The sequence below is a fragment of the Anopheles merus genome, chromosome 2L (assembly GCF_017562075.2).
Source record: "Anopheles merus strain MAF chromosome 2L, AmerM5.1, whole genome shotgun sequence".
NCBI classification, from domain to species: domain Eukaryota; kingdom Metazoa; phylum Arthropoda; class Insecta; order Diptera; family Culicidae; genus Anopheles; species Anopheles merus.
Window position 1 is genome coordinate 47,461,952 of NC_054083.1, and position 25,148 is coordinate 47,487,099.

General features: G+C 45.6%; 1 protein-coding gene across 2 annotated transcripts in view; it reads right to left on the reverse strand.

The window, feature by feature from the left end:
- The window catches only part of LOC121592108, a 77,642-nt gene extending 59,666 nt beyond the window's left edge, over positions 1-17,976 (reverse strand). For both annotated transcript variants that reach the window (XM_041913401.1, XM_041913400.1), the window contains exon 1: positions 16,531-17,976. The gene's annotated coding sequence lies outside the window, so the exon portion shown is untranslated. The remainder of the gene's footprint in view (positions 1-16,530) is intronic.
- Positions 17,977-25,148: the final 7,172 nt, after the last annotated feature.

Genomic DNA, 25,148 nt, shown 5'->3' on the forward strand with positions numbered 1-25,148 from the left:
ACGCGATTCGATGCGGTTTTTGTGCGAACGGGTACCATCAACAACTACATCATCATCATTGGCGTCGCTGTCAGGCAGCACTGTGCCGTAATAATGGTATAATCGATTTCAATTAGTTCCGGATGATGTTTTTTTCGTCTCGGTGGCATTTTTTCTTTCTTTCTTACTGCTTCCCTCTTTGGCTTCGGTTGCATTGATTTTATCCGATCGAGTTACTATGCATGCATGCTATGCAGATATGTGGTATATTAGGTGTTTCGGGTCGGTAGATCATTGACTTTGCCATGAATTTGATGTGAGGAGATATCTTTAACATATTTTATTAAAATACAAATAATGATATATTACGCATATTAGGTAACAGACTATCTAAACAAACCACTTCTTGCTCTGTTCTTATCGTTAAATCGTTTCCGAGAGCACCACACAGTTGTTAAGACAATTGCTTTTTAATTTTATGTGCTGGCAAAAATTCTTCAACCCACCGACCCAACCGCCCAGGTTCGATCGTGAGATAAGAATGCAGCTTCCAATGGTATGCAGCTGATCGCTCCCGCTGCATGCACTCTCACACAAAGCGAACCGACTGAACCGTCCGCGCGCGTTCGATCGGAATTCTACGGAAGCTGCGCCAGATTTATCGATCGACAGTGTTGCCGCCAGCTTTTTACCGGCTGCGAAACGAAAGCTTCTGCTCGATTAACCAACCACTACGCTTGCATTACCTTACAGTATGCAAATAATGCACCCAATGCACCAGGAGGCGGCTCTATTGTTTTGTCCACTGCCTGTGATAGCGCCTCCGCACTGCGCGCAAAACTGATTGCGATCGCACTGAAGCTGGCGGGCAAGGATCGAACGGAACGATGTGTTGCTTAATGGTTCCCTCCCGGAGGGAATTTCACGTCCCTCCGTTGTTAGATGCATCCCTCCCGTCGCAGGCACCACAAAGCGATGGAATTGACCTACGTATTTCTTACAAAAAGAATAGTGGAAATAGTTTTAACCATCTTAGACTGACCAATTTTCCACCAACACAACAAGAAAACGGAAAAAAGCATTTCCTTTTTACGCCGTTCGTTTGCTAACATTTCTCGCCGACGAGGGAGGGGCCCTTCCCTTCAGACCGAAACCTTTCCCAATTGGAATTGATCTTGGCGTAGCGTGGATTGCATAAACCGGAAAGGAGCCCAAAATTGTTCTGCTCGAGCCGGCGGCTTCAGCTATCTATCTATCTGATTCTAAGCATCCCGAGCAATCGAGGTTCGTTGCCCTCCACCAACGAGAGCTTGAAAGGAAAGCACCAGTACAGCGCAAACGCAACCATCTCACACACAAAAAAAACCCCAGGAAAACCCATCCCAAAAGTGTTTGATTCGGTATCGTTCGGTACTTAAAATCAATCCGTAGGAAATTCTCCTTCCAGGCACCGGGCATTAGCGCAACGGTTCAACGAACCACCGAAAAGCGGGACGGGGAATAATTCCGTACGTATTTCACGAGCCAAATCTAAACACTTCCGGCAACAACAGGCGGCATCAAATTTATCTTCAAAAGAGGATGTACCACACTGAAGGAAAATAAACGCTCAAGAAAAAAGCAGCAAGGCGTTTGGGGGAGCTTTCAAAAAAGAGGAAAAATTTGAACGAACAAAACCCTATTGGAAATTAAACTATTCGTCCGGGAGGGAGGGAATAAAATTGCATAGAAAAGACAACAGATGGTACAGCAATCTTCTAGCTGAATGAGGCTGAAAAACACACAAACAGAGAGAATCATGATTGAAGCATCGGGTTAACTTTGTACGGATGCTGGCGAGTGGAATTGCATTAATTCGTTTCCGTGTGGGAAAGAAAGCTCCTCACAGTTCTGTGCTTCTAATCAAAAACAACATTCTATTCCCTCCCTCGACGCATGATCGTCTTTGGGCTGTTGTTGCTGATTAAATACCGCCTTCTCGCGGTGAGCAACTTGCAACACACCTCCTCCCCATAGCATACCATGCTAGCTAATTAGTGCTTTTGATTAAATTTAGACATAACCACCTCCCACAAAAGGCACGATAAGCGCGATCGGCATTCCATGCAGGTGATGCGTCTGCCCGAACCGAACCAAAGTTGATCCCGTAACGATCAACTCCCTATTTCCTTCTAAGTGACAGTTTCTCCCTAGTGTTTGTGGTGTTGTTTTTTTTTCCTGCACACTTCATCCCCACTGTTTCGTATCGGGATCAAACAGTATTAAGAAGCGATGCAGAGGGAAAAAAGGTTCGTCGCTTGCTTGCCCGGAGACTTGTGCGGTGTTGTAATTTATTTTTCCTTTTTTTTTGTTCGTTTTGTGCTTTTTTTTGTAGGACACGCTTTACAGCACGCATCCCCTTGGCATCCCTATCCGGGCAAGTGTCCGATGCTCCCGATTTACAATGTGTTTCCTTTTGCGTACGCGCTTGGTACTGCTGCTGCTGCTGCTACCCTTAGGCAACGTGGTGCAGTATACCGTCAGCCAAAGGTTGATAGGGGCTGATTGGATAAGATTTGCTCCCGGTTCGTACTTCTGCCTGCTGCAATGACTATTATTTTCTTCTCCGATGCACATTCGCGCGCAGGGGGTTAGGAGAAGGATGCAACAGCACCCTTCACCACTTAAGCGCAGATTGGCAGCTTTATTGGTTTATTGAGCGACGGGGGCTTACAGCAGCAGCAGCAGCAGCAGCGGTAAAGCGGATAAAGAGAAAGATCACTGAACGCTTTTAAATTGTATTAATTTGTTTGGCCCGGCCACTGTTGCAGAACGTTGCATGCTGGGCGGCGGGAGGTGATTTTAATGCCTACCGATCAGTTGGCGATTTGCATGTGCCTCTCCTAATGGGGGGGAAAACAGTGCCAGTACGCCTGTCATTTCATGCGTCACCTCCAGCGTGAACGAATGTACCGTTAGCAGTTTTGCCAAATCTATCACCTTTTTTTTTGTTAGAAAAGGGGGATTGAAGCGGGACAAGCAAACACAAAGGCCATCCACTCTAGCACACCCTCCCCCGACTAGCAGGATTGATAAGCATCGCATGTACTTCCGGTTTCGGAGATTTACAGTTAATAGACACACCGTACTCCTCCCCCAACCGTGCGCTTGAATGTCCATCGGCCCTGGCCCGGGGGTGGGGGGAAGGAAGGGGTCCAACCTATAACTCGTGTACCGTGCGGATTGTGCGGAAACATAATTGAAGGTGGATGAAAGCATCGATGCAGAGCGAGAATTCCCGTCAACCAACAACACTCCCCCCCGTTTGACTTTCCACCCTGAGGAACATTCCGGAGCGGACCTGTATTTTGTCTATTCTGATCGGTGCAAGCATTTCACCGTGTGTTATATAATACGTACTATTTTGTACCTGTCATCCCTATTTTTCTGCGAACCATATGGCTTTTTAAGCGGGGAAAAAACGCATGGAGCACAAGGGAGTGAAATAGAATCGAACCGAGCATGAGCATCGGGATGACGCGGGAGATCGTTTCCAGCCCGCTAATGAAATGATGGAGCGCAAAACTGAAAAGGCATATCTAGGCAAAGAGCATCTGTGGCACGGCACACAATAGCTATCTGTTGAAAGGGGTTTGAGGGGGGGTGGGGGGGTGGGGGGGGGGTGGAAAATTCGTGTTGTTCCCGTTGGGGTGGTGGGTGGTGCACAATATGGTGAAATGGGTGAACAGGGTGCTACACACACCGGTAGGGTCTTCGCCGTGTGTAGCAGCGATCATTGACACCTGTGTGACTGTGGGATAATACACCGAGAGAGCGAGAGAATGCGTTCCAAATGGATGAACAAAACGGCTGCAGCAGCAGTTGAACCCATATGTACCGCGGCGTATGGATGTGTGTGGGTTTTAAGTGTGTGTGACTGCTGGCTGTGGTGCGAGCGGGTTGGGATTTACCCGAGGGTGCTGAGCCGTGAGAGTTTAGATTGAAGATCTCATCACGGGAGCATATACTAGATCGGGCAGATTGGCATATCATGCACAGTGGGATATAGAATTGATTGCAATGGTCGAGAAACATTTACATTTTACTTTTTTCTCAACTTTATCAACAATTTTACTTGTTGTTGTGCATTTCCTGGTGCTAGTTCATTCGGCAACTCAGCTGAAAAGTTTTACCCTTCAGGTTCCAGATGAGATTTTGGCTACAACCGAGCTTGTTCTTAAACCTTCTCTTACCGACTGTACAATACGGGCATGTAACATTCTGCCATGCAAAAAGCCTATAAACCATACCACTTTCGAACTGATTTAGCATATCTATTTGATTTCTATTCTAATTGGACGTTAATTTCAACCCAAACGTATCCTCTCGCGAAAGTAAACTCAAATCTCCACTCTCACTTGCTTGCGTCACACAGCAAATATCGATACCGACGCCGAGGTTTGATTTTTTGTTTCCTCGATACCACATCGCATCTAATCTCAAAGCTTCATCTTATAAATAAAACATACACCGATACTGTGTAATGAGCGTGGTAGGCGATGCTTTAAATCAGTTGATAATAAGCCGAGAGAAAAAAAAAACTGAAAAACAAGCATACGGCCGGCACGTCGATACATAAGTGTGTAAAAAAGCGCCGCTAAGTAATGAAACAAAAAAGCGAAAACAAATAAAGTCTAGAGGTTCTATTATCGAACGCACTGGTGCATTACCGGTGTGTGTGTTGTCGATATGGCAAAGAGAAAAAAACGGAAAACCAAAGCCGGATACTTAATGAAGTTCATGATTCTTCTATTTCACCACGATAGCAGTGCTGCCTCTCCCAATGGCTTTTGCTAGATTATTTTGCAAATTTTGCACCAAAAGTGCCGGCACAGCGTACCCACTGTTCAGCCCATCGAACCACGGAGCAACAGATGGCCACTCAGATCAGAAAGCGAAACACCCTACTGGAACCATGCCTAGGGGAGGACGCCGACGACGCCCGGGAGGCCAAGCGGCGTGGAGTGTTTGCTATGATGTACGAGAAATGTAAAAATAAAGCAGCAGCAAACGGGCGAACAGCAACAACAAAAAACGCGTAAAGCACCACCCCGCCTTTGCCATTGTGTGAAATCATGATTGCTGCCGGCTCTCTAGCTTCAAGTAAATAGAATAATAATCGGAAGGCGAAATAATAATTTCGAGTTTAATGAACGATGTGTGTGTGTGTGCGCGCGCGCCCGTGGGCATGCTGCTCTTCATGGCTTGATGCTCTTCCAATTCGATTGCCCGAACAAGCAAGGGCAGTTGTGTAGCTAGAATGGGGCTTTTAATGGAAGCATAGTTGAACGAAAGTACTGCTCCGCGAGCAAACAGCATGAATTTCTGCACGATCGAATCGCAAACAGATAGACAATGTAGCGGACCGATGTTCAGCTGTACCAAATCCGACAGGTGGCCAATGGAGACTGGAAACGGCGCGTCACGGGATATAGAATGCAAATGAACAGCCGTTGGTTCAATCAATCGCGGCAAAGTGCAAATATTAATGTACATTTTTTTTGTGTGTGCGTGTTGTTTGCTGCTTTCGGGTTAACAGGATTGCGTGAAAACGGTAAAATAGTCAAAAGCAGGCTTAAGAATGCAAAACTCAGTACCGCACTTGGCACTCCGGTGTAGGTTTTTGAATGGTGATTGCATTCAAGAAGGTCTACATTCCATCCCAAAGTAGAGGATACAGACATTCCTGTGCTTGTTATTATGAGTAAAACAATTCAACTGTTTTTAATGCTCCGCAATTCTGTTGCACCAATTGAAGCTCATTTAATGCGGCTTAATGTTCCAAAAGATCATGAAAACAACACCGGCAACAATCATCGACTATGTATCTAAACATAATCAAGATTAAGCTCCGTTTTTCTACATCTACAAGAGAGGAAAAGTCTGTGCGCACACTAGAATAAAAATAGAGACATTTCCCTCTTTCCCTCCTGATCGCATCATCTTCATCTCCCTATGGTGCTAGTAAAAGCGACAATACCACTGTGAAAACTGTCTGCAGCGAGAGTCGCTTGCAAAGAACTTGGAAAAACTCGCTTTTCCCATCTCGCCATCACCGCACTTAAACTCCACTCCAAAACCTTTCCCTTATTTTCTCACGCATGCAATTAATTATGCATTTAATTTTCCCTATCGTGACCCGCATCTCGCACACCACCACCACCACGGCGAACTCAGAGGGAAAATTAGCACTTGAATTAAGCACGCCGAGTAAGCCGAGTACTGAGCGTGCTCTCTCCCTCTCGCTCCCTCTCGTAGCCTTTGGGATACTGTACACTGTCCACGCACGGGCAGGGGGACAGGTGCTCAAGTTGCATCCATGTTCGCTGCCACAGGTTGGCGCAAAATTTTCCAACTTTTTAGCTGCGTTCCATTTTCACTCCGACTCGGGCTGGCTCCGGGCTCAGTCGGTCAGTAAAGTCATCAAGGCTGTTTTCGGGTGCGCTTTTTAGCCTCGTTTCTGTTGGCCTCTCGCTCCGTCACCTGCTTCGGGGGCTAGTGGGTCGTCTTCCCTTTCGAGATTGTAAGTAGATCGGGACAAAAGGAAGCAGAGTGTTATGGGGGAGCGGGGTTTTTGGAAGGTTTTGATCACGGTCAGCCGATAATTAGGCGGGCTGGCGGGTAACAGCTCGTTCGCTGTGGCGCACTTTGTAAGGTTCGTTTTCCAACCGATCGTTTAAGTCGTTTGATGAGCTGCACTGGCTCATCCTAATTACTTCCGCACGCCCACTTCGTAGGAGAGTGATTGTTTTGTAGCGCAAAAAAACATCAAGTAAATTTAAATTAAATGAGCCTGACGGGGTTTTTTGTTGGCTGTAATATTAGAAGATTTATTTCACGCCTTCGCCAAACCCTTTCCTTGTCGTGCCGTGTAGTTTCGGTATCAGATCTCGATACTGTTTTCCACGCTGGGTGTGTTTCCCCCGGGGTGAGTTCTGTTTATTTTAAAGATACACCAGCAAAACAAGACATTGCACCCTTTTGCTTTTCTCCCGCTATCGTTGGGTCGATCTAAAGTCCGTCCGTGGATGCGCCACCGAAAACCAATTAGCGTTAATTTTATATGCAATATTCCGTCACTCAATTATGTACGGGGCGAGGTTCGAAAGATGCTTCCAGCACCACCATTCGTGGCATTTCGCGGAAAGTGAACGCCATTAGGCGGAGGGGGGGGGGGGGGGGGAGGGAAGGCTTCTGGACAACGGATTCGGTGCACTTGGACGGACCTTTTCCTTTAGAACACTTTATCGCACCCACACCCTCCCCATCCGAAAGGGTCATAATTAATTTCGCAGTTCGTTAAATCGGCCAACGAGTGTGTTACCTTCCCTGAACCGTGCAAGTAAGCGAGAAGTTTGAAAATAATTAATAACCAAAAAGGGGAGAAAAAAACGGTGCACCGTACCGGTTCGTGGCTGCGATTAGAAAATCACTGAAACCTACCCACCCAGAACCCTTGGGGGAACGGGCAGTCAGGTTCTCTTCTCCCGGGCTCCATCCATAATTCATATCAACCCTAGCGTTCCGCGCGGATGCATTGCGCGCTCTTTCGGTTTAAAGGAGTCATGTTTTAAACATACACACGCGGAACAGGGTGAAATGAACACATGAACCATGCCATCTAACTTTGGTTCGCCCTGGGGGTAAGAAAAGGTACAGCGATACCTTTCACCAGTGTACCGAACCAACGGTGATAATGCTTGTTCTTAAGGTGGAATATGTTTTGTTTTCCTCTCCCCATCGGTTGCACCTTCCAACTGTGTGTTCGCGGTGTCCAGTACCGGTCCATTCTGTCATTTTATGCGCCTTCAGAGTGCGCTTTATGATTGGAACATGAAGCATGAGGTGGAAATTAATTAATGCCTCACTCTAGCCGAGTTTTTACCAGCGCAGTGGCATCGGATGCGCCAATGATGGAGTGTAAAAATAGGGGAATATCTTTTTTTGTGTCTTCTTTGATGAAAAACATTCCAATAACGGAATAAAATGTAGTAAAGTACAGTTGCGGAATTGTGATAAGCTTGTGTGCAATGTTGTTTTTCTGACTCTTTATTTTTCAGGAAATCATAGGAGGATTAAAATGCATACATCCCCAGACAGAAGAATTTTAATGAATTAGTCTTAATTATTATTACCTCTTTTATCATAAGTTAAAGTTTATTCTTATAACTTTTTTTTTATTTATTCAGGAGAGACGGCTTTGTCGTATTGCTTATCTTTTAACATCTTTAATATGTAAAAAAATTCTCATAAAGTCTTTTCGTTTCACAGCTTCTCACTCAGTTGCACCGAGCGCATCTCTGGCTCGTGCCTGAAGGTCTTTATACTTGAAAATCTTATGAGCCATGACACTACCCTTTCCATTCACTTGCATCCCGCTGAGCGACAAAGGGAAGCAAGAAACACAGAGGAACAGAGAGGGCGGCAAATGCATACCGAAACGGGCATGGGGTGCATCGAACGAAGCGGCATGTATTCAATCCGCCCGCCAGACGGAACAAAAGTGAAACCGATAGCGATTTGCTCAACTGTCACGCGATGTGAGAGTGTCTTTCGGCATAACAAAAAAGCGTTCAATGAAATCATCTCGATGTACTCGGAGTGCTTCATTACACCCGGGCGCTTTAAATTCGCGTGCTTTAATTGAACACCAGCCACAGCTTATCGGTGGGAAACGAGACGTTTAGGATGCTGCTGTATGGATGATAGGCACGAACGAATATTATAACTGCTTTCTAGCCAATTGAATCGGGCGTCACAGCTGATCGGAATGGTTACGATTTCACCCAGAAGCGCCTCTCCTGGGCAGGATGATTTACGACAAAGTTTAATCAAGAGCAAGGCTTGATCGATTTCCAGTATGCAAATTTCCCCGACAGGTGATTTGTCCGGCAGGTTTGTTCTGTTTTGCTTCCCAGCCCAATGGTCGTTTTGACGATTGCCAAAATGGTAGCGCAAAACACCGCACCAAAACCTGTTCTCTAACCCAGACGTTCTAAATTCTCCGTTTGCGGTCGCTCTAGGGATCGCACAAAAATTGGGTCACTTAACCAAATGGAATCCCTGCTGATTTGGACGCATTTGAGCGCGACCTCGGCGCTTTCGGAACGCACCCCGGGCCCCACAGTGCGCCCGTGCGCCAAATGATGATTGACAGACGCTGTGATTAATTTAGACGAGTTTTTGTTTTCTCTTCGCCGTCGGAATTTTCGGAACAGGTTCCATTACACAGCAATATCAAATGGCGAAATGGAAAACGGTGTGTGTCGTTGCGGGCGCACACACCAAGAACTCTAGCGACACGTGTGTGACCCAGCCCCACAGGTCGGTCGGGCGGGTTTCGGTTGGCCCTTTCTAAGGTTTGGCCCCGATTTTTCTCCCACCGACTTAAGCTAATCCCGTCCAGCTCCCATCGCGAGTTGAGGAGTTCATGTCACGCACAGACCTAGATCAATCAATAAGTTCGACCTACCAGTTTCCTCCCTCGGCTCCCTAGTGGTCAAGTGAAGTAAACATTCTTTATTAGCATAATCGAAGCGTTGATGTCAGCAAGGGGGAAAAAGAAAGTGTCCCTGCGACAAACGACACCGCGCTGAACCGCTGAAGCCCTTTTGGAAGGAAAGCTGCGAGCTGGTGGCAACGTGGGACGACATTCTATAAATTGTTCCAGACGGTACTGAGAAAACGAAACGAAACCGGACACTACCACATTTGTCACGATCCTTTTTGGTCATGTGTGTTTGATAGCAAACGTTTGATGGATTATTCAGGCAAAGGCCCCAAGCATAGGTTCGTCGCTTGTACGCACGTCGAGTTCTAGTGTACGATTACATCAGTTTAAAAAGCAACGCTTGCTTGTGTTCTCTGTTTGTGCGTGACTAGTTAAGACAGCGTAAGAGATGAAATGATAGAAGGTGGGTAGTTTTGGCATGATATCACACGCCACAAAACCCATGCCAAAAATGGTACACCTTGCGGAACGGAAAGTAATCCGATAGGCCGGCCTAGCAAAGTCGGGCACGGTACGCCAATAGCACGTAATTAAATGTATCCCTTCGAATTCCATGGAGAAACACCCGGAGACTCATTTACTACTTAGCACGCCGGTGGAGAAATTATAAGCTTGTTTATTTGCTTCCTAGAACGTGTCCTTTGCTCATTTCCGTCTAATTGGTCACTAATCTGTGCGTAACTTTAACACGTGCTTACAGCGCTTTTGTGCTAGGTGTGAGTGGAAGAAACCCAGGCCCACAATACAGGCTCTTGGCGGGGGTCAAAGAAAAAATGGTCGATAATTCCTTACGCACCGTCCCGTAATTGCGCAGAACGTTAAAGAGCTCCTCCCGTTTTAAATGCTTTAACTCGTTTGTAATTATGATGGCCTGGATGTGTTTTTTTTTTTTTTTTTGTTCGATGCTTTCCCTCCGCCTAGTTGGCCTTCTTCTTTCCCTTCCTAAGGTCTATTCTTCGGAGTATCAAAGTACCAGCATGAACACCGCGCTCTGAGTGTCACGGAGTTTTGCTTTGCTTTCTTCCTATAATCCTATCCCCCCTGACAGTGTTGTCGGCTTAATCGTGCTGCACTTGTGTTTACAAACTATGGCAGGCACGAAGAGAAAAAAGCGGTCCAAACAACCTTTCATAACGCATCATAAGCTCCCGCCTGGTCAAGGTTTTTCCGATCCGTCGATTATGCTCCGCCACTTCTTTCTCTATTGTGATCGAGCGGTAAGGATTTTTTTTTGGGGAAATTTTCCACACTTCCTTTACCATCTCCTATTTATGTACCACATGCCGTTGACTCAGCACAAAAAAACCCCTCACAAACCGCTCGCTTCGATCACCGATAGATTCACCGATGCGTAGCCAATCGAAAAGGGGAGCCCTTATCAACAGGGGACTCTTTCTTCTCCGGTTTCGACAGGTCCGCTAATGGAAGCTTCAAAACATGTACCTTGCATCCCACACAAAGACCAGCGGTTATGAGTTTATCTAGTGGATTGGTGTGTCTGTTTTTTCCTTCTCCCTCCGTCTTTATTGCCCTATTTCAAGAGCAAACAAAAAAAAGTGTTGATAAAGCAATACAAACAAGCCCTTGGTCAGCTCAGTGCAACAGTAAAGTTTGATTGCTAGAGAGAGAGGAAAAAATCAAATTAGTCTGTCAGAAGTGGTGAGATAACTGTGCAACAATGCAGGAAGCATACATTGGAAGCGTTTGAATAAAAATATTGGTTGCCGGTTCGTGATTAATTAAAAAGGAAATAAAAACAATTTCGAAGGCGTAAAGCTACACTAAACGAAATAAAACACCCCGTCTATTAAGGTTACTGTAGAAGCTGGTACTGGTTTTATGGCGAGGAAGACACACTTCCCCCTTAATCTATGCTCGACCTACCAGAACCGGAAAGTAATTATCGGACACATCAGCCCATACGGTAGCTGATGTGGCTTACAACATGGGAGAGGAAAAGCGAAAGAACAATCTTATAACAAATTCAATTAAAATACTTCCCCATCGTCCCGACACGTTCCGTTCTTTACATCACGCTTTTTTTTTCGTTCTAGCACGCTTCAACGATCAGAATCGAACGAATTGCGGACGCAAATGCACACCCGTACGTCCCTCAGTTCAGCCGCTCACTTTGGGCGACATTTGGGACCTTAAATGAAGCCATCACACGGAGAAGGAGATGTGATAATTACCTCCCGGGGAACGTCCGGCAATCCGGGGGGGGACCCCCAAAATACCCATAAACCGTTGCAAATAAGACACTGCTTCCGAGTAATGCGCCCAACCGCCAACACTCTTGCGGGAACCCACGGTTACGCTCCATTTCAATCGTTCGGGATAGATTCAATCGCCTCCGTGCGGCGTCTTGTCCGTCGTATTTGTTCCGCATGGCGCAGACACACGGCGATGGGTGCTAAAGAATGCTTGTCGCTAGATTGTTTCTAGCATTGCTTCACGGTGTTTTATTTACGAGCTGCTAATGGGGCCAAAGGCTCGCAGCGGTTGATCCCGCAGCACGAACATTCCACTACCCATTCGCCACCTTCGCCGCCCGGTGGGTCACATTAGAAACGCGTCGTCGTCGTTTCGCATCTTGCGCTTCTTGTCGTCGTCCCTATTTGTGGTTAATTGAATGGAGAAAATGAATTAACGCAACGGGGATGCTTCAGTCTGGGGGACCCTGATCGGACCCTGTTCCGGCGTAGATATTTCAGTTAATTTTGTTTTCTTTTCGTGCGGTTTGCTGTTTTGCCTTCTTTTTTTGTAGTTTGTCTTGTTTTTTTTTGCAGCTTTCATTCTACTTCTACACCCGCGGGCAATATCGGCACCAGCATCTTTGCCGATGTTTTTGTTTTGGCCCACCCCCGGAGGGCTGATCACGCGAGCAGCTCTGCACATGATGGCAGCATTTGGAGGGGGGGGGGGGGGGAACGGCACGTCTAAATCCATTAGTCTACTTTTTTGTGTCCATCAAACGTTGTGTTTGGAGCGCAATGGTGTCGTTTGAAGTTGCTACATTGATATTTAATATCAGTTTCACCAATGTTATACGAAGGAATTTGAATTTTGAAAATTTTTACACAGCAAAGTAAAGATAAATCTATTAAGAAGCAATACAAGATCAATGCTTTGCTTTTTTATTTGTTATTAAATTCATTTAATCTACAAATGTTACCAATAAAGCATACCTTTAGGCACCAATCTACATGCTCATACTATTGCAGGTCATTCATGGTCAAACATCAATTTCCAGCCTACTCATCGACTCGCATCTTCGTTGAAGCTCCATATTCACGCACCAACATCGCAAAACACGAAAAGAGTATCAAAAACTTCCGTTAATCTTTCACCAAATTTCATCCCGATAGCGATCGGTATCAGCCAATCATTCGACCCGGTCGCTTAAAATAAACCACCCCCTTTCTAGGATAAGCCACCTATCCGTCATGCAACCGACAGCAACACCTATCCACTCATCGACCTCGACCGAAGCTAAGCATTATGCATTATGATCCCAAATTTGGCTACACACCGCACCACCGATAATGGGTAAAAAGTCATCTACAGTCTGTGCGAACGAAGAAAAACCAAAAAAAAAGGAGCAAGAAGCAGAAACATCAACCAATCACTCCACACTTCAATGGAGGTACGGAGGCAGCCCCATCTCGCGAGGCGCGCAAGAAGCGCGGGTAATGATAAGCAAATAATTATTAAAATATAATGAAGTAATTTGCTACGCTCCAAATATTGCACAACGCCAGGTGATGATGATGGCGGTGGCGGCGGCCGCGGCCCCAAGACAGCAGTCTCGAGCGGCTCGCAGATTAAACATTTCCATACGGTGCGGGGCAGGGCAGTTTCGCGGTCGGTGCCAATCAGTGTTCATATACCCATCCCACCCTCATCACGCCCGCCTCATCGACATCACCACTTTCAGCCGCGGCGTCGTTAGTCGATTGGCGAATCACGTCTGTGTGGTGGTGGTGGTGGTTGGCCGTAAGAGGTTGCTATTGCTGTTTGGGTTCGATTTCTACTTAAACGATGAAGACGTTGTGTGCATGCAAAAATAGGAAACGATCACGCCAGAGAGCAGCGAGCGCGCGATGCTTAAGCAGCCGATGAGCCTAAAACAAGCCGCACTTAGGCTGTATGGTAGAGAGACAGCAAGAGCAGAAGAGCAGCTCTGGTGGTAGAAGAGCTAAATCGTGGCTAATGCACCCAGCGATCGTCCAAATTGAGTGGCGAACATCTACGCACGGTTGAAGGCTTTTGCCCCGGCGGGCCGCAAACATCAACAAGTGCGTTGGTTTGTTATGTTTGGTTGTTCGACTTAATGCAGTGCCCAAAGTTACGGAATTAACCGTAGGGCAAGAGATGCACGCGCGTGCTCGCCTCACCCTGCCGGACGACCTGTACTCACTTGCTGGGGCGGTGGCTGGGGAAAGGGAACTACATACAAGCGCGAAATAAAACATAACACATTTGCTTGCGCCTGCGACTGTCTGCACGCAGCATGCACGGGCTGTAAGAACATTTTATTCTCCACCGTACGCGGAACTAATCATATTCAGCGCAAGGGCGAAAGAAAGCTTTAATTGGGACTGCAGGAATGCAAACATCATTGTTAGCGTACACATTTCTTTGTGGTTTCTTTGTTTTAATGCAACATCGTTACGGTAATGAGCAGCATCATAGGAGGCTGCAATGTGTTTTTTTAGGTATTTTAATGTTTCTGTTTATGAAATGACTTACAGCGAAGAATAAGAATAATTGCCAGAGATGGTATTGAAAAAAAGAAGAAGAAGTACATGCAATAACGATTGACAAATTATTATTTTACGTTCGTTAATTAATAAGAAAGTATAAAATAGTACCATTCGTTCGTTTGCTTGCAACAAGAGACTTCAACGTCCGAGAAGACACGAACTCACCAAAGGAAAATTAAGCTTCATGCCAAAACTTACTTCTGATCAATAGATAATCTCATAAACTTCCTTTTGCAAAGGTGTAAAACAACAAAAAGCTATCATCAAAAGATGATCTTGATCATTGCTCTCCAAAACCCCAGTAGCTCCATACTTACGGCGCCTCGAACGTGTCGATAAAATATGGAGCTTACGGTTAATGCCAACCATCGGGACACCTCTTTACTCTCTGTCCCTGTGTTTCCTTTTTCTTTCGCATGCAGATTGAACCACTTTTCAATGTTACGGAAAGACGGAACGACACAATCCTCCATCAAAAGGCGCTTAGCTGCTTGTGTACCTCCTCGCCGGGCAGCGGATCCGCCCTGAAGCCCAGGGAACAGCGAAAGCATTTCAAGCGTCGATCTCGAGATCCTAATTTATCTCCCACTTCACATCAAGCTGCGGGCGAACTAATTGAAAGCTTACTACGGATGGGCGATGGCCGTCGTTTATGGTGCAGCCAATCTGCAGCTGATCGTTCATTAATCGGGCGTTGCACACTGGACGGTTTGATGAAACGAAGGAGGCAAACAACGAAAGTGTCTTTCGATGCCAAATCGTTTGATAAATTTTAAAGAAAAGAGAAATTTTGGTATGGTATGCAGAAAAGCTGTAGGACGATTGAAAAAAGATATGGAATGCAATAAGTATTTCAAATAACTATGTAATATCTCATACCAATGATTTTCAGATCATTTATTTCCTCCCTCAATCAATCAAACTATTAACATCACAAATATTGTTTGCTTGCGATTGTCACCAACAAACCAATATCGTTTTACATCCCTCCAATCAAACCACAAAGCAAAGTGAACGACTTTCCAAACTTCATAACATTATCTCCCATTCCCCATCGAACGGAAACAATCATAACGTTGCATCACCGTTCGCTGTGCGTAGGCCCTACGAGTACAAACCCTTCCAAACCTCGTCATTAGGAAAATCGAAACAAAAACCCCCAAAATGTATCGCTTATTAGTAAACACAAACCGGTGCGTGAGAAAGAGATCACTTTCACCTACCGAAAATGGGGGTCTTTGGTCACAGGTATTTTAAGACATTGTAAAGAGAAAAATAACCTGACTCGATTCTTGCTACGGGAACAGCTTTATTGAATCAATCAAAATACCGCACAACTGACAGTTGCAACCGAGCTTCGACCACTCTCAAACACTCAGCGTCGTATGGTCGTTGTCATTTGTGCATTTTTGACGCTCCTTCAAAGGTTTCATTTTTCAACCTGTCAATCGGTGCATTGATAACATTTTTTGCTCTCTCCCTGTGTCTATTTTCCACTCGATTTCACCGACTATCAAAATCTCACCCTTCCTTCCTTCAGCTCAGCACATCTTTACGCTTGATTTCAACGCTTTAATTTTACCCCTCGCGGCCCACGCTTTCCGCTTGATTGAGGAGAACATTATCACTCGAACGCCCCTTCGGGAGAGGGAGCATTTCGCACACGCACATACCGCAACTGATGCATAATTCCCGCACCCTCACACGAGCATGGCGCGTCGTCGGCGCACCGGTAAGGCACAAATTCGCATCACGAATCCCAACCATACCGGATCCGGTACCGTGATCGTGCGAATAATAAAAGTGAAAACCAACCCCACGAAAGGTGTGAATTTTCCTTCCCATCGCACGATGGGCCCTATCGGGCCCGTTTGATGATGGTTTCAGCGAATAACGATTGTAGAAAAAAACTCCCTTAAATGCACCATGCATAAGTCACGGCAGGCGACACTGTGCTGTGTGGAAGGAAAAATGATCCCTTCGCGTCTGCAGAGGGAAAATTCCACCACCCGCGTGCAGTGAAAAAATGTCGTTCGAGAAGGGTTGGAAATGCAATGTTGTGTGAAAAAGACACCCAGTGCCAAGGTGATGAGAGCCCTTTTCTATGGGAAACAGACAACTACTGACCCTTCCCTTCCCCATTCCCTGCCCCCAAGCCACTGGGTGTATGTGTATGTAATTTTATTTCTATGCAATTTTTCTTTTCCCTCCGTGGCCACAAACCGTTTCACTCACCTTGTTCCTTTTTGTCGTGTAGTGGGCGCTACCAGCCAGCGTGTGGACTAATTATTGCATTGTATTCTAAGTTGCTCGTATCACACACACACATACACACCACACACACCTTGTCACACACTATACCTTCGGGGGAAGTTCGCTAACTAGATCACCCTCTCACACAGTCTGCACAGTCTGTGGCGCACTCTTCTTCTCACTTCCGTTTGCAGCGATGACTTTTGCTTTTGCTGCGTTTTGTTTCGTTTGCTGTGTGCCGGTGCACAATCAACCACCAAGCCGGGTGGGGGGGGGCTTCGTTCTTTAGCCCTTAAGGGTAGCGTGGGGGGGAAACTTAGCCCTAACTCTAGGGGGGTTACTGTTGAGCCGGCAAGGTCTGGTGGTGATGAAGATGATACGTCAAGGTCTCGAGCACGAGAACGGCGTGGTGGCGGTGCGTGTTGGATTGCTTCAATTGCTTCAGTCCAGTTGCAGCGGGAAGGAAGCAAATGTGCGTGGTGGGAAAACACTCTTCTTCACTCTGTGCAAATGTGCATTCAAAGTGAAACTGAAACTTATCGCTTCACGTAGAACGCCCTTTCTGTCACTGCTAATGATGATTTAACACAGAGCGTAGGAAAAAGAAAAAAACACTATCACACGCATGCAGACAGTCGCTTGCTTTAATCACACTCACGCTGTTTTTTGTGAAGTTTAGAAGGTGAAATTTCGCTCCACACTCCAAACACCGAACGTTTCACTTTTGCGCATTCAAATTAGCCGTACGAAGTTTTGGCGACACACTCGCTTGTTTATGTTTCTTTTCGTTTTCCGTGACGGTCGGGATGTTTGTTGTCGTTTATTTTTCTCTTCTTTTCGTTTCTTCGTTTCCTATTTCTTCCTCCTCCTTTTGGGTTGCCTAACGATCAATAAATCACCGAAAAATAAGGCGGAAGCGGATTCGATCGTGATAGTGCACCCGTATAACAACACGAAGCACGAAGCCGCACAAAACGGAAGCGCAAACCGACCGCCGGTATGGAGAAATTAAAAGCACACGCACACACGCACAAATACACGCAAACGACACACACGCGTACGCAAATTTGGCGGAAGTAGCAAATTTCGGAAAAGGAAATCACGATCCGGGTAGCACCACCCCGGGTTGGCACCAAGCGTGCACGCGTGCGCGCACACACACACTCTGAGCGAAGGAGCGGGAGCCACAGCCACAAGAAGGCAAAAAAGTCCGTCAAGGCCGCTGGTCCAACGGCGAATGCAGACGGGTGCGCCAAGACGATGCCAAAGAAGGTGCCCCGGTGCCTCGGTCGGCGAACCAAGCCGAAAGCGAAGACACCGATTGGCCACCCGGACTAGCAGCCGTAGAGAGAGGGGAAACGAGCGGAGCATTCCGTACGCAGCAAAGAGGTAGCAAGCGGTGGAGATTTACACGCGAGCGAGCTCGCGCCGCCGCCGCCGTCGAAGAAGGTGTGTGCGCGCAAGAAGGCAAACGCGATGATTTCTCATTTCTCCACCGCACTTCTGTAGGGGCGCTTGGCGGTTCGTTTCGTTCGTGGTTCATCGGTGAGTGACGACGGTTTCGGACGTGGGGTGCTTTTTTCAATGTTGTACCAGGTCGTGAGGCGGTTGCTTTTCATTGCTTTTTACTCTACCGATCGGTAGCGTCGGAAGCGTCGTTCGGCTGTGAGCGCTAGAGTGATACGGTAGTATCAAAAGACTTCAACGATTGATAAGAGACGAACCTCGGTAAAAAGTTTGATCAATTCATTACAATGATTAGCCTTTAAGGCTTATTTATTAATTTAAGATTACAAATATATTTTAAAACTACATAAAAATGTATAAATGATGACCTAAAAATGATAATGTTAAATATCATATTTTCATTTTTTGTATGTATTCATGTCATTTGCTATGAATTCCGTTCTACGGTTGTTCAAACGACTTGCATCGTGTTCTATCTCAAGAACAATATACCCATCATCAAACATGCAGCACAACCTGCAGCACGTCTGCCTTCAACATCTTCCCCAACCGGAGTGAACCATCATCACAGGCCGACGAGGCAAGCTCCAGCAGTCCCGCAAACCCGAACGTCGTAAGCACTCACCCGAGCAACCCGTGTTCATGCACAGCATGCCGCTGAGTTCCAGCACTTCAAGAAAGAGACCACCGTATAGTGCCACACATCACACCGCATCGCTCAGGAAAACCCTCTCGCTCAGGGGGGTGGCTCAGTGAAGCGTGCGTACTGTGCGGGGTAGAAGAAAAGCAATTTAAAATGATTTAATTTATCCAGCCATTACGCAACCTGATAACGACATAACGCCCTGTCACTGTTGACCGTTGTTTTGTGGCGTCCACTTTGGGGCACGATCATTGTTAACCGTGTCACCTGGTGTTCTATGCGTGTGGGGATGGAACGTTCCAGAATAAAAAAAAACCCAGCATGTAGGGTAAAAATATGAACTAAAGATGATTTTTTTTCTTTAAACAGTTGTTTTCAACAGGACATGACTGACGTCATCGCTTCTAAGCATTCACTTCCCTTTAAAGCTTCCCCAACAGTACACCCATCAAAGAAAACCAAGGCATGATCATTAAATTTTATTACCCCCATCCCACCCTCCAACCAGAACCACAATTGTTCGGGAAAGAAATGAAATAAATCGGTAAGTAGCAACTTATTTCGATGTAATACATGCGGATACCGGCAGTGTGCGATGATTGCTTCCCGCTTTTTACGCCGGCATTCAGGCCGGCGTTTCGGGAAGGTTTAAGCGGTACACCTCTACGGTAATGTAACCGCAGCCGAAGATCATTTTCGTTGGCCCTTTTCAAGCGCACGTAATCCGTCTGAGATCAACACACCCCGGAGATCTATTTTTAAACAGCATCAACAACACCAGAACAATGCTGGAAGGAGCTCAATCAGCGGTTACGAAAGCCCAAACGAACGGAAGGAAATTATGATCGAAAAACAGTGCAAATTGTTGCCTATTATTGTACGATCAATCGAAGCGTTTGTACGAGGATTCTGAAAACAAATGGGCTATATGTAGTGTGAACATTTCTACCGTATTTGAATGTTTTCAGCATCTATTACACTAATCATATTGTTAGTTTGAAGTCTTCAGTCTAACCAGTTTTTCCAACGAAATTCTAATCACTTCTAATGCCTCTAAGAGCCTAAACTACTCGCCATTACCACCTGCCCACCAAAACTATCAGCTTCTCAGGTCGATAATTTTCCCCAACAGCTCGTTTAAGCTGCCCAGGAGAACGCACCACCATCGTATTTGGTCCACTTTTAAGGTACCGGTCCCTAATTATGTCATCATTGCTGCCGCAACACATACACGCAACGCAGCATTCTGGTTTCGTCCATTACCAAACGCTAGATTATTTCACCCAAGGACTGACCGGACTCGGGGCTTAACGGGAAACCCCGCCCCACTCTCGATGGGGGGCAAAAGAAAAATTACGCTCCATCCCTCCCACCAGCAAAAACACTCACACACAATCTGCGCTGGTTCAAAGACAACTTTTTAGCTGCCTCCTCACCTGCGATGCATAGATGCTTCCCACCCAACAAACCGGAAATTCGAAACTGGGAAAAATCGGTGCACCTATCCCAATCGGATCCGCATCCAAGCATCCGCGGGCAGGCAAATTTATTTCATACACAGTCTCTTCTTCCCGCCACCGGCACCGTTGGAAAGCTGCTGCTCCCGGCTCGATCAACCTGAATCCGTGGAAACTGGTTCCGGACAACATTTTTCAGCGACTGTGCAAGGGGGCTCGTGTGGATTCTTGTTCCATCTTCACACTGGCCGCTGCATGCCTTACAGCCGCACAGCAACGGGATGCAGAGAGATGCAAAATTCAAGCACCAACTGCGCCCTGTACCAGGAAACCGTTATCCTTGTTTAGGGTTTTGTCGGTTGGTATTAGAACAGGCTAGAAAAGTGGACCGAGAGGCGATCCTTTTCACTGTTTCTGGTACCATGTCCGAAATGACCTGATTTCATAGGGGCAAATTAATGATTCTAGCTGAATGTTATTTAGGAAGGGTAACATGGACCGGTGCGACATATGATGGCATTGCATGCACAGAAAGTATTAACCCGATTGGATCGAATTTCACGGTGGAGTAGTTTGAATGGAAAAAAGCCACCTATGAGTAGTATTTATCATAGGAAACGACATGGAGAGCAATCCTGCTTTAGATAGGAATTGCTATATCTTATACTTTTAAACGTGGAATGAAGAATGGTGGAACAAGTGCAAATGTTGTTGAAGAGTTGAATTGACCGAAGGACCTGTAAAATAATAAAAATAGTTCTTTCTGTTCAATTTTGCTTATTTTTCAACCCGCCTTTTACTAAATAGGTTCACCTTCAATGTAACAATCAAAAGACTTAAATTTAAGAGCACGCGACGAACCCCTTTTTATAAACTTAATAAATTATCTATTTATGCATACAAACTGCTTTCAATTTAAGGTTTTAGAACAATTTAAAAAAATTCAAATCAAATCGGGTTTGCAGAAAGCTTTAGCGAACTTAATTAAATATTATCCGTAAGTTTTTGTTCAGTGTTTTTTACGAAGTAAAAGTAAACTCACCATAACAAATTATTATCATCATTCATTCTAATTCTGAATCATCTGAAAGGCCTAGGTACAATATAATCCTTCAAGCTTGCTTCACACCGAGCGCACGGGACAAGCAATCAATATTTTACGCTCCATCACGCCTGCAGTAACGAAGAGTGATAAAACTTCCCCCGACCGAACGCTGTCACGCTCGATCGCTTCACTTGCTCCCCCGGCTTTACCACAACCAAGCACGCGCTTAATGTCCAATTGGTACGATAAACAAACAGGTGAACTGACACCTGCTCGCAATACGCACTTGTCACTTAGATCATTGTCCTACTCTCGTGGTTTTTATTGCGGCCCTCATCTAGCCTCATCCCGGGCCTGCCCAAACAAACGCAACTGCACCATGTAACGCTGCAGCGCTGAAGCAACTCCCATCGCAAGCCCAACTCCGCTTTAACCGATTTCGTAAAGCAAATGCAAAAGCAAGGCTCATCCCCGATACGGTCTGTCCCACGGCCGGGTCTGACTTTATGTGGAAATGAGCTGGCAGTAAATGCTCCACCACAACCGTGGACACCCATGTTGGGGCTGGCGTAGCAGATGCGTCCCTACCGCCCCATAATGTACGCACGGGATCGGTTGTCTCCCGCAACCGGTTGCGCAGTTACCGGTACAAACCGGCGGTCACCCTTACCCCCAAAGACAAATCCGTTTCCCGAGGGGGCGTCCGATGGACAATTGAAGAAATTGAAAACTTTATAAATATTTCATTAGAGCCGAGAGCCGCTTACCTTCTTCATCTGGGCCCGGGGGTCGTGTACCCGCATGGTTTGGCTGGTGGACAAAACACTACAACGCTGGAAAGGCGCGTCTAAAGATGATTCAACCGGGAGAGCCGCATGAAGATTCGTCGTAATTCATTCCGTGAGCAATCAGGGTAATTTATTGCGTCCCCTGGGAAAACTGCCCATTGGGGCGCGATGGTGCGCGGCTGAGCAGCAGCGATCTGTGCGTAACTCGTGCGTTGTATTTCCCCCTTCGAAGCTGCTGATGCGCATGTCCTACGACGTGCGGGATCGGTTTTATTTATGTGGCTTTTGAATTTTCCTCCAACGGTGCAAACAAAATGCCAATCAATGTTGCTGCGTCTTGTGTGATTGGGTATACACAATTGAACGCTTATGATCGTTCGCATGCTACACCGGTGGGAGTTGGAGGAAAATTCTTCCAAACAGCCATGAATTTGCTCCGCTCGTGGGGAGGATAGGGATTAGATTTTCCCAGGTTCTTTGTACGCTAATGTTCATGTAATGACACAAATCGTCCATTTGCGAGAGCGATTGCGTTGGTCGCTGTGATGTGTTGAAATATGGTTTTAATCATTGCCGTACATTACCCAACATGGGAAACACTAGTTTCAAAGCAGCTTGGAATAATAAAGGTGTTGTTTTCTTGTCCAGATTACTTTTATTTATGTATGGTGGTGAGAGGCGATTGGAGGTTTTTTATGATTTACAATGAGATTGAAATAAGTGTAATGAAATTCCAGTTTATTTTACTAAAACTGCATTGTATTTGATAGTTTAAATTTTGCATAAATTGTAAAAATGATGTTAAATACTAGAAAGAAACAACATTCAATCAATTGACATTCATTTGTCTATTTATGCAATCAAAATATTGGATAATCTTGGAGAAATACTGCACTATATAAAAATACATTGTAAAAAAAACTGAACCAAATTGGGAACGGAAATATAAATCCATTTCTGAAACAAGATATCCACATTGTATGCATTGAATGAACATCAGTAATGCATTTCAATAGCGGCTGCACACCAACCTGAACTGCTCCACATTAAACATTGAAGACTGAACTTCAAACATTTACTTCAAATCGGGAACACCTTTAAAAAAACTCCAGACATTTTTTACTGTCTTAACACGTACATTGACCACACATTTCAAACTTATAATTAACGGTTCAAACGGCTTAAACGAGCGCACAGATCCGGGTGCATCCGGGGAATAGAGTGTTAAACCCCGCGAGTAGATGATGCTTGAAACATCCGAATGCCCTATCCCGAGCGCTACATGCAAATAACGAGGACGGCCTCGGCCTATCGCCACTAAAACAAAACTAGCTTTGCATCACACTTCACCGCGTTTAAGGTCAGAGTCGCAAAAGGGGTTTTGGGAGACTCCGAACCCCGTGCGCCCCTTCCCGCATCCCTGAGAGTTCGCCGCAATGTTCGCCTGTTCGCCGGTTCATCTTCACCCCGTTCGATCCTGCTCGACCAGACTTTCCACTTTGGGCATGACGGCGTCCCGGCGTACACGACCGCACATTAAACACACATTACGCGTGCGTTTTTGCTGTCCAGTTGACGGTGTACCGGTCGGCTAGTGTTCAGTCGCCGCGCCGGGTCCATATATTGATCATAATTTATTTGTTAACAGCACGTCTCGTTTCGTACGGCCGTGAAAATCCACCCTGGGCCCTCTCACGTTTGCCCGGTTTCAGGTGCACCGAGCTGCACCTTGGTCAAGGGGTTTTTGTGGTTTCGCGGTTTTGCTACGCCCGTTTTGAGGATGGATAAGAACGGTGTCTAACGGTGGATCGAGGAGCCTACGGAACATGATGTTAGATTGTATGATTAGATATCAGGAGCATGGTGAGAGCATTCGAATTTCACAGGGAAGGTGATTCTTCTTCCAGTTTGAATGAGGTATTAATGTCATTTAACAGTTTTTGTAAAGGATGCTAGGACCAGGTTTGATTAATCTCATATTGAAACGAGTTCGGTAAGTCATGCAGATGTTAAGCTATTAAACCATGCAAATGTTTTGAATGGCAAATGTGTCATGGTCCTGATAAGATTATCGGAAGGAAAAGAAATGAAAATAAACAAACTTTTGCAAACTCCCTAAATCAACTTGAAAGAGCAAGTATTTCTCATTTCCTGTCTTTAACCTTATCCATTGCAGATCCTCTAACAAACACTGCTCATTAGTACCCGAGCAACATCAACCCAAATAGTGTCGATTAACCTCGAGCGTAACCAGCAGCCCGAAGAGCGCTCTTCACGCTGGGATTCGCAAAACAGCCAACGGGTCAACCAGAGTCCACCATCCTAAACAACAAAGCACAAAACAACGACGTCAGGCGCCATAGTGCTCGCTCGTCGAATTTGCTCGGAAGATGATCCCGTTTTGTTTTCTCGCAACTATACCGCGCGGCCATGACATACCACCTGGTCCGCGCCATTCGTTCGATTTCTCTCCGGCATCAGGCATTTCCTGCCAGTGATGAGGTTTTTGTTTCCCGATCTTGGTTAGACGTTTTGTTTTCTTATTATTAGTTTTTGTGTCGGGAAGTTTAGGGGGTAGGTGGTACATTTAACACTCCACCATGTTTGATTGATGTTCCCGTTCAAAGTAATCGTTGCGTCGGTACACTTTAATGAACCTATTTTTACTCGTTGGTGTCCGCTTTGCTTCCTTTTTTGCTCACTTCTTGGCAGGTTTCCAGGTGTCATGCGTTGCGCTGTTTGGTTTAGAGCATATAAGTGGGTGAAATGAGCAGGTCTTATCAATTGTAGATGCATTATCGGTTTAAAGTTGTTTCTAGCTGTTGCGGCTGTATGATAAAATGATTTATAAACCGATTTTGCAACGCATTTGGCTAATCTTGTGAGAGTGTCATTAAGGTTCACAAGAACCCAATATTCAACACAGATCATCACATAGCAACGAAATCTAAACAAATCCAGAACAAAATCACATTAGAACGTCGTAATTATTTGCTGAGTACTTTCTTAGGAATTGGTTGCTGGTAAATCCTTATATCTTCTTTGATGTTATAAATTAATTGAATGTTTGATCGTGATCGGTTTCATCCCATATTAAATAGTAGTCATTAAATTAATCAGCAGCATTCGTAGTGATTTTGGACAACTTTCTGGCAAATTCAAACTTGTAAGAATTTCATTTATCTTATTTTTAGGTTCTT